Source organism: Oncorhynchus gorbuscha, unplaced genomic scaffold (genome assembly GCF_021184085.1).
Source record: "Oncorhynchus gorbuscha isolate QuinsamMale2020 ecotype Even-year unplaced genomic scaffold, OgorEven_v1.0 Un_scaffold_1925, whole genome shotgun sequence".
Lineage (NCBI taxonomy): Eukaryota > Metazoa > Chordata > Actinopteri > Salmoniformes > Salmonidae > Oncorhynchus > Oncorhynchus gorbuscha.
This window is the reverse complement of record NW_025746572.1, coordinates 38,612-49,443: the sequence shown is the minus strand read 5'-3', so window position 1 is coordinate 49,443 and position 10,832 is coordinate 38,612. Positions and strand designations below refer to the sequence as shown.

Below are 10,832 nucleotides of genomic sequence, written 5' to 3'. Positions count from 1 at the left end.
CTGTGGAATGGAGGTGGCGACTCGGGGGCTAGTGGGGGATCTGGCAGCAGCTCCCTCCAGAGCTGGACAGCCCAGGTAGCCAGGAGCACCTGGGGATGTTTGAGCTGGTCAGTAGCTGCTGCAGTGAGGAGGTGAGAGGGGAGACTCCAGGGAGAGAGGACTGCCCCCTGGACCCCAACAATGCTGAGCTGGACCCAGGCGGTGGTGGTGGCAAGATCAAGGACCAAAAGGGATTGGGTAGGTTAACACGAGACTGTCGTTGCCTGTCTAACGTGTGTGAGGTAATATATGGAAACCACTGCATGCTGTCATGGTGATTTTAGCCAAGTTATTGAGAATGTCCCTTCCTCTTCAACCTTGACAAGTGGCTGATCTCTTCACTTGTTGTTTTGTAACAGGAAAAGAGGTTCTCTTACTGATGCAAGCCCTGACCACACTAGCCTCGCCAGAGGAGAAGCTGGCCGCTTTGTGCAAGAAGTATGCTGATTCGGTAAGAGCTGGAAGCCTCCACATGTCTATGCTGCTTTAAGGGATTGTTTTCATCTAATAAATCACAGTGGGCCACTGCTAGTCGATCAGCTAACATGTTCATCCCTATTTGTGTCTTGAGATTGTATACACCAGATTGTATATATTAGTACACACCCTGGGAAAACTATTTTGCAACCGAAAGCAAAACGAGAATTCGTAATTACACCAATTCGGTTAGTTTTTTTTCCATTTCATGCCTAATGAACACTAACCAGGTCTCATTTGAATCTCTGTTCAAATGGTGTTTTTAGTATCACTACGCCTTTATGTCCTGTGACAGCTTTGATTGATTGATTGATTGATTGATTGACAGCTGGAGGAGAGCCGCAGTATACAGAAGCAGGTGAAGGTGCTGCAGAAGAAGCAGTCCCAGATGGTCAAAGAGAAGATCCACCTGCAGAGTGAACACAGCAAGGCCATCCTGTCACGCAGCAAGCTGGAGAGCCTCTGTCGGGAACTGCAGAGACACAATAAGACCCTCAAGGTAGGTAGTGAGGAGAGTCTGTCACGCAGCAAGCTGGAGAGTCTCTGTAGGGAACTGCAGAGACACAATAAGACCCTCAAGGTAGGTAGTGAGGAGAGTCTGTCACGCAGCAAGCTGGAGAGTCTCTGTAGGGAACTGCAGAGACACAATAAGACCCTCAAGGTAGGTAGTGAGGAGAGTCTGTCACGCAGCAAGCTGGAGAGTCTCTGTAGGGAACTGCAGAGACACAATAAGACCCTCAAGGTAGGTAGTGAGGAGAGTCTGTCACGCAGCAAGCTGGAGAGTCTCTGTAGGGAACTGCAGAGACACAATAAGACCCTCAAGGTAGGTAGTGAGGAGAGTCTGTCACGCAGCAAGCTGGAGAGCCTCTGTAGGGAACTGCAGAGACACAATAAGACCCTCAAGGTAGGTAGTGAGGAGAGTCTGTCACGCAGCAAGCTGGAGAGCCTCTGTAGGGAACTGCAGAGACACAATAAGACCCTCAAGGTAGGTAGTGAGGAGAGTCTGTCACACAGCAAGCTGGAGAGTCTCTGTAGGGAACTGCAGAGACACAATAAGACCCTCAAGGTAGGTAGTGAGGAGAGTCTGTCACACAGCAAGTCAGTTAGTGGCTACTGTAAGCCTGTGTACTCATTGAACTACATATAGAATCATAGGATCTCTATGCTTGTATCAAATCACATGGTATTCATCACATGCTCTGAATACAACTGGACTTTATAGTGAAATGCTTGCTTACGGACCTTTCCCAACGATGCAGAGTAGCAAAAATAAAATGGTAACTAACACGAGGAATGAAATAGAGTCCACAAGAATGGAGCTACATACAGGGAGTATTCAGGGTTGGGTTCGATTTAGGTTTAAATTCAGTCAATTCCGGAAGTGAAAACTCTTCATAGAAAATGTTTTTTATGAATGAATTAAATTTCAATAGAATTCATGAATCGAAAACAGAATTGACCCCCATCCCTGTTACCATTGTTTTTTGGAAATTGAACGTTTTGCCATATCCCATGTCAGGATGACAACACGCAACGGTCCAGAGAGTATGAGGAGCGTCGGAAGGAGGCCACCCTTCACTTCCAGGTGACGCTGAACCAGATCGAGGTACAGATGGAACAGCACAACTCTCACAACTCCAAGCTGCGCCAGGAGAACATGGAGCTGGCCCAGAAACTCAACAGGCTCATCAAACAGTACGAGCTCAGGGAGGAGGTAGGAGGACGAGACGCTTACCTCTTTCTACTCTGTCTTTTCACATGCACACATTCTCTCTATTCCTCCCATTCTGTCTCTCTCTCCCCATCGTTCTCTCTCTCTACCCCTTCTGTCTCTTTAGTCAGGTGCCTATGGCCGACCTACAACATGTAGGAGCAGTCTGATTGGTGCTTTGATGAGACGATTACTCCATGTTTCAACACGTTTACTGGGATTTAGTTTGGAATTGCCCCGATGGGTCTTTTTTACTAGGTGTATTTTTCAACATGTTAAACGCATTTAAGAGCCTCTGGAAATCTGACGCATGAAGTTCCATCCAGCTTTATCTCTGGTCTGTCCTGTCTGTCCTGTCCTGTCTTGTCTGTCCTGTCTGTCCCAGCACATTGACAAGGTGTCCTGTCTGTCCCAGCACATTGACAAGGTGTCCTGTCTGTCCCAGCACATTGACAAGGTGTCCTGTCTGTCCCAGCACATTGACAAGGTGTCCTGTCTGTCCCAGCACATTGACAAGGTGTCCTGTCTGTCCCAGCACATTGACAAGGTGTCCTGTCTGTCCCAGCACATTGACAAGGTGTCCTGTCTGTCCCAGCACATTGACAAGGTGTCCTGTCTGTCCCAGTACATTGACAAGGTGTCCTGTCTGTCCTGTCCTGTCTGTCCCAGCACATTGACACAGTGTTCTTTCTGTCTGTCCCCAGCACATTGACACGGTGTCCTGTCAAGGTGTCCTGTCTGTCCCAGCACATTGACAAGGTGTCCTGTCTGTGTGACAAGGTGTCCTGTCCTGTCCTGTCTGTCCCAGCACATTGACACAGTGTTCTTTCTGTCTGTCCCAGCACATTGACACGGTGTTCTTTCTGTCTGTCCCCAGCACATTGACACGGTGTTCTTTCTGTCTGTCCCCAGCACATTGACACAGTGTTCTTTCTGTCTGTCCCCAGCACATTGACACGGTGTTCTTTCTGTCTGTCCCCAGCACATTGACACGGTGTTCTTTCTGTCTGTCCCCAGCACATTGACACGGTGTTCTTTCTGTCTGTCCCCAGCACATTGACACAGTGTTCTTTCTGTCTGTCCCCAGCACATTGACACGGTGTCCTGTCTGTCCTGTCCTGTCTGTCCCAGCACATTGACACAGTGTTCTTTCTGTCTGTCCCCAGCACATTGACACGGTGTCCTGTCTGTCCTGTCCTGTCTGTCCCAGCACATTGACACGGTGTTCTTTCTGTCTGTCCCAGCACATTGACACGGTGTCCTGTCTGTCCTGTCTGTCCCAGCACATTGACACGGTGTTCTTTCTGTCTGTCCCAGCACATTGACACGGTGTTCTTTCTGTCTGTCCTAGCACATTGACACAGTGTTCTTTCTGTCTGTCCCCAGCACATTGACACGGTGTTCTTTCTGTCTGTCCCCAGCACATTGACACGGTGTTCTTTCTGTCTGTCCCCAGCACATTGACACGGTGTTCTTTCTGTCTGTCCCCAGCACCTTGACACGGTGTTCTTTCTGTCTGTCCCCAGCACATTGACACGGTGTTCTTTCTGTCTGTCCCCAGCACCTTGACACGGTGTTCTTTCTGTCTGTCCCCAGCACCTTGACACGGTGTTCTTTCTGTCTGTCCCCAGCACCTTGACACGGTGTTCTTTCTCTGTCCCCAGCACATTGACACTGTTCTTTCTGTCTGTCCCCAGCACCTTGACACGGTGTTCTTTCTGTCTGTCCCCAGCACCTTGACACGGTGTTCTTTCTGTCTGTCCCCAGCACCTTGACACGGTGTTCTTTCTGTCTGTCCCCAGCACCTTGACACGGTGTTCTTTCTGTCTGTCCCCAGCACCTTGACACGGTGTCCTGTCTGTCTGTCTGTCTGTTCCCAGCACATTGACAAGGTGTTCAAGCACAAGGAGAAGCAGCAGCAGTTGGTGGATGCCAAGCTCCAGAGGACAGCTGAGCTGATGAGAGAGTTGGAAGGGAAGCAGCAGAGAGAGAGAGACTTTGTGAGTCCCACTGGGTTGTTATGGCGATGACTTTGTGAGTCCCACTGGGTTGTTATGGTGATGCTCTAGCTAGCTACAAATAACTGGAGGCTTGTGTTCCATGGGGCACACAACTGAAAACATTTATCACTTGCAACTTCAAATGAGGTCCAGGTGCCTAATGAACACAACCCAGGACACTTTGTGTTTCTCTCTAATAACTGGAAGTGAGTGAACGTTGTCTGTTTGCGTTGACTCATTGATTGTATCGGTTGTCTGTTTGCGTTGACTCATTGACTGTATCGGTTGTCTGTTTGCGTTGACTCGTTGACTGTCGGTTGTCTGTTTGCGTTGACTCGTTGACTGTCGGTTGTCTGTTTGCGTTGACTCGTTGTCTGTTTGCGTTGACTCGTTGTCTGTTTGCGTTGACTCGTTGTCTGTTTGCGTTGACTCGTTGTCTGTTTGCGTTGACTCGTTGTCTGTTTGCGTTGACTCGTTGTCTGTTTGCATTGACTCGTTGTCTGGTTTTGTTGACTCGTTGTCTGGTTTTGTTGACTCGTTGTCTGGTTGCGTTGACTCGTTGTCTGGTTGCGTTGACTCGTTGTCTGGTTGCGTTGACTCGTTGTCTGTTTGCGTTGACTCGTTGTCTGTCTGTTTGTCTGACTGCGTTGACTCGTTGTCTGTTTTGGTTGTCGTTGTCTTTGCGTTGACTCGTTGTCTGTTGCGTTGACTCGTTGTCTGTTTGCGTTGACTCGTTGTCTGTTTGCGTTGACTCGTTGTCTGTTTGCGTTGACTCGTTGTCTGTATCGACTCGTTGTCTGTTTGCGTTGACTCGTTGTCTGTTTGCGTTGACTCGTTGTCTGTTTGCGTTGACTCGTTGTCTGTATCGTTGACTCGTTGTCTGTTTGCGTTGACTCATTGACTGTTTGCGTTGACTCGTTGTCTGTTTGCGTTGACTCATCTGTTTGCGTGACTCGGTTGTCTGTTTGCGTTGACTCGTTGTCTGTTTCGTTGACTCGTTGTCTGTTTGCGTTGACTCGTTGTCTGTTTCGGTTGTCTGTTTGCGTTGACTCGTTGACTGTTTGCGGTTGTCTGTTTGCGTTGACTCATTGTCTGTTTCGTTGTCTGTTTGCGTTGACTCATTGACTGTATCGGTTGTCTGTTTGCGTTGACTCATTGACTGTATCGGTTGTCTGTTTGCGTTGACTCATTGACTGTATCGGTTGTCTGTTTGCGTTGACTCATTGACTGTATCGGTTGTCTGTTTGCATTGACTGTATCGGTTGTCCGTTTGCGTTGACTGTATCGGTTGACTGTTTGCGTTGACTCGTTGACTGTATCGGTTGTCTGTTTGCGTTGACTCATTGATTGTATCGGTTTGCGTTGACTCATTGATTGTATCGGTTGTCTGTTTGCGTTGACTCATTGATTGTATCGGTTGTCTGTTTGCGTTGACTCATTGACTGTATCGGTTGTCTGTTTGCGTTGACTCATTGACTGTATCGGTTGTCTGTTTGCGTTGACTCATTGACTGTATCGGTTGTCCGTTTGCGTTGACTCATTGACTGTATCGGTTGTCTGTTTGCGTTGACTCATTGACTGTATCGGTTGTCTGTTTGCGTTGACTCATTGACTGTATCGGTTGTCTGTTTGCGTTGACTCATTGATTGTATCGGGTTTGCGTTGACTCTGATTGTATCGGTTTGCGTTGACTCATTGACTGTATCGGTTGTCTGTTTGCGTTGACTCATTGACTGTATCGGTTGTCTGTTTGCGTTGACTCGTTGACTGTATCGGTTGTCTGTTTGCGTTGACTCGTTGACTGTCGGTTGTCTGTTTGCGTTGACTCGTTGACTGTCGGTTGTCTGTTTGCGTTGACTCGTTGACTGTCGGTTGTCTGTTTGCGTTGACTCATTGTCTGTTTGCGGTTGTCTGTTTGCGTTGACTCATTGTCTGTTTGCGTTGACTCGGTTGTCTGTTTGCGTTGACTCGTTGACTGTATCGGTTGTCTGTTTGCGTTGACTCATTGACTGTATCGGTTGTCTCGTTGTCTGTTTGCGTTGACTCATTGTCTGTTTCGGTTGTCTGTTTGCGTTGACTCATTGTCTGTTTGCGTTGTCGTTGTCTGTTTGCGTTGACTCATTGACTGTATCGGTTGTCTGTTTGCGTTGACTCATTGACTGTATCGGTTGTCTGTTTGCGTTGACTCATTGACTGTATCGGTTGTCTGTTTGCGTTGACTCATTGACTGTATCGGTTGTCTGTTTGCATTGACTGTATCGGTTGACTGTTTCATTGACTGTTGACTGTATCGGTTGTCTGTTTGCGTTGACTCATTGACTGTATCGGTTGTCTGTTTGCGTTGACTCATTGACTGTATCGTTGACTCGTTGTCTGTTTGCGTTGACTCATTGACTCTGTATTGCGTTGTCATTGTTGTCTGTTTGCGTTGACTCATTGTCTGTTCGGTTGTCCGTTGTCTGTTTGCGTTGACTCATTTCCGTCTGTTGTCTGTTTGCGTTGACTCGTTGACTGTATCGTTGTCTGTTTGCGTTGACTCATTGACTGTATCGGTTGTCTGTTTGCATTGAACAGGTTGTCCGTTTGCATTGACTGTATCGGTTGTCCTGCAGCGTAACTAGTTGACTGTATCGGTTGTCTGTTTGCGTTGACTCATTGATTGTATCGGTTGTCGTTTGCGTTGACTGTATGTGACTGTTTTTTATGGATTGTACTGTTTGCGTTGACTCATTGATTGTATCGGGGTCTGTTTGCGTTGACTCATTGACTGTATGGTTGTCTGTTTGCGTTGACTCATTGACTGTATCGGTTGTGTTTATATGGATTGACTGTATGTGTTGTCCGTTTGTTTATATGGACTCATTGACTGTATGTTGTCTGTTTGCGTTTCATTGACTGTAGGTTGTCTGTTTGTGTTGACTCATTGACTGTATGGTTGTCTGTTTGGTTGACTCATTGACTGAATGTTGTTTTTGCGTTGACTCATTGACTGTTTATATGGGGGGACTGTATGTGAATTGACTGTTTATCTGGAGGGTTGACTCATTGACTGTATCGGTTGTCCGTTTGCGTTGACTCATTGACTGATCGGTTGTCCGTCTGTCAGAAGTTGTGACCATTTGTCTCCTTTCAGCTCCTGAAAGACGCCACAGAGTGAGACATGAGTGTGAGCTGTTGAAGGAACAGGAGACGCAGCTCAAACAGCAGGTAACTAGCTGCCTTTTCCTTCCCTGTTCTGGCAGTCAGTTTATATGGAGGGGGACTGTATGTGACTGTTTATATGGAGGGGGACTGTATGTGACTGTTTATATGGAGGGGGACTGTATGTGACTGTTTATATGGAGGGGGACTGTATGTGAATGTGTGTTTATATGGAGGGGGACTGTATGTGAATGTGTGTTTATATGGAGGGGGACTGGATGTGACTGTGTTTATATGGAGGGGGACTGTGTGTGAATGTGTTTATATGGAGGGGGACTGTGTGAATGTGTGTTTATATGGAGGGGGACTGTGTGTGAATGTGTGTTTATATGGAGGGGGACTGAATGTGACTGTGTGTGAATGTGTTTATATGGAGGGTGACTGGATGTGACTGTGTGTGAATGTGTGTTTATATGGAGGGTGACTGGATGTGACTGTGTGTGAATGTGTTTATATGGAGGGGGACTGTGTGTGAATGTGTGTTTATATGGAGGGGGACTGTGTGTGAATGTGTGTTTATATGGAGGGGGACTGTGTGTGAATGTGTGTTTATATGGAGGGTGACTGGATGTGAATGTGTTTATATGGAGGGGGACTGTGTGTGAATGTGTTTATATGGAGGGGGACTGTATGTGACTGTTTATATGGAGGGGGACTGTATGTGAATGTGTTTATATGGAGGGGGACTGTATGTGAATGTGTTTGTGTTTTGGATTTGTACTCTCTTTGTACATGGACAAGTTTGTGGAGTTTCAGACCAATGTGACTGTGAAAATACGGAGGTGTCACTACCTTCAGACAGGAGATGGGGAAGGTTTGGAACTGAACATTTAACATGAAACACTCTTGTGGGACTGTTTATATGGAGGGTGACTGTATGTGACTGTGTTTATACGGAGGGTGACTGTCTGTGACAGTGTTTATATGGAGGGGGACTGTATGTGAATGTGTTTATATGGAGGGGGACTGTTTATATGGAGGGGGACTGTATGTGAATGTGTGTTTATATGGAGGGTGAATGTGTGTTTATATGGAGGGTGAATCTCTTTATATGGAGGGTGAATGTATGTGACTGTGTTTATATGGGACGGTGAATGTCTGTGACTGTGTTTATATGGAGGGGGACTGTTTATATGGAGGGGGACTGTATGTGACTGTGTTTATATGGAGGGTGAATGTATGTGACTGTGTTTATATGGAGCTGGGACTGTTTATATGGAGGTCTGTATGACAGACCTGTGTTTATGGGACGGGAGGTCTGTCGACAGACCTGTTTAGCTGGGACGGGACTGGTCTGTCGAAGTGTGTTTATATGGAGGGTGAATGTGTTTATATGGGACGGGGGACTGTCGACAGACCTCTGAATGTGTGTTTATATGGAGGGGAACGGTTTATATGGAGGGTGACTGTGTGTGAAGACCTGTTTATATGGACGGGTGACTGTCGACAGAATGTCTTTATATGGGACGGGGGACTGTCGACAGACCTTTATAGCTGGGACGGGGGACTGTCGACAGGTGTTTATTTGCAGGGGACTGTGTTCGTAGGTCTGTCGACAGGGTGACTGTGTTCATGTGCTGGGTGCAGGTCTGTGACAGACCTCTCTCTGGGCTGGGAGGTGTATATATGTGCAGGGTGACATGTTCATGTGTATATATGTGCTGGGTGACTGTGTTCTGTGACAGACCTCTCTTTGCAGGGTGACTGTGTTCATGTGTTTTGTCGACAGCTCTCTCTGTAGCATGGGAGGGTCGAGGAGTTTCAGACCACTCTGGCTGGGAGGGTCGAGGTGTTCACAGACCTCTCAGACTGGAGATGGAGAAGGTTTGGAACTGAACATTTAACATGAAACACTCTTGTGTTTCTTTGGTATATAGCTGGGAGGGTTTAGGTCTGTCGACAGACCTCTCTCTAGCTGGGACGGTCGAGGTCTGTCGACAGACCTCTCTCTAGCTGGGACGGTCGAGGTCTGTCGACAGACCTCTCTCTAGCTGGGAGGGTTTAGGTCTGTCGACAGACCTCTCTCTAGCTGGGACGGTCGAGGTCTGTCGACAGACCTCTCTCTAGCTGGGACGGTCGAGGTCTGTCGACAGACCTCTCTCTAGCTGGGAGGGTCGAGGTCTGTCGACAGACCTCTCTCTAGCTGGGAGGGTTGAGGTACCTCTCTGTAGCTCTGATCTTTTTTCTGTGCTCCAGATGACCAAGAAGATCAAGAAGCTGGAGAAGGAGACGACTCTGTGGAGAACGAAGTGGGAGACCAACAATCAGGCTCTGCTACAGATGGCTGAGGAGGTGAGATGATGAGAAACTCTCCCAAAGGGCCATCTTACTTTATCATTTACTAATAGCAGCAGACATTTAAGAATATTTTGTACTGTAAAATTTCACAAAGTATCTCAATGAATGATGTCACTTAATTGTAGAATATCTGATGTTTAATGTCGTTGGCTGTTCGTCCTTTCCAGAAGACACTGCGGGACAAACATTACAAGGGTCTGCATGGGAAGCTGGAGTGCCTTGAGAAACTGTGCCAGGCTTTGCAGAAGGAGAGGGACGACCTCACCACCAAACTGGGAGACCTACAGTCAACAACCGAGGAGGAGGGGACGGGACCTCCAGACCCCCAGCCCAGCCAGGAGTCTACCCAGGATGAGATGTCTCCGCCTGGGAGGGGGAAGAGACGCAGCCCCTTACTACCCCTGAACTGGAGCTGGAGTCCTCCACCACAGAGCAACTTGACAACTGAGCCACTAACCCCTCTGCCTTTTGGAGGGTATATTTGAATACAGTATATCTTTTTTTTGTGTGTTAAAGTTATAATTAAGATTAAAATGACTGCATTATTAACAATGAATTTAATACTTTTTGCCCTGACTGTACATTGTAAAACTGGGCTTTGTGGTGAGCACGAGGCTCCCCCCTTTTCTACCACATTTGTATTTTCTTAGATGATTGTCTTCATGCTGTTGGTCAGTCACAGGGCTGTTGTTGTTCAGCAGCTTTCCTGTGGTCAGTCACAGGGCTGTTGTTGTTCAGCAGCTTTCCTGTGGTCAGTCACAGGGCTGTTGTTCAGCAGCTTTCCTGTGGTCAGTCACAGGGCTGTTGTTCAGCAGCTTTCCTGTGGTCAGTCACAGGGCTGTTGTTGTTCAGCAGCTTTCCTGTGGTCAGTCACAGGGCTGTTGTTGTTCAGCAGCTTTCCTGTGGTCAGTCACAGGGCTGTTGTTCAGCAGCTTTCCTGTGGTCAGTCACAGGGCTGTTGTTGTTCAGCAGCTTTCCTGTGGTCAGTCACAGGGCTGTTGTTGTTCAGCAGCTTTCCTGTGGTCAGTCACAGGGCTGTTGTTGTTCAGCAGCTTTCCTGTGGTCAGTCACAGGGCTGTTGTTGTTCAGCAGCTTTCCTGTGGTCA

At 47.6% G+C, this 10,832-nt stretch overlaps 1 pseudogene; it reads left to right on the top strand.

Annotated features, from left to right (window-relative positions):
• Positions 1-58: 58 nt before the first annotated feature.
• Positions 59-10,211, top strand: LOC124024561 (annotated as a pseudogene).
• Positions 10,212-10,832: the final 621 nt, after the last annotated feature.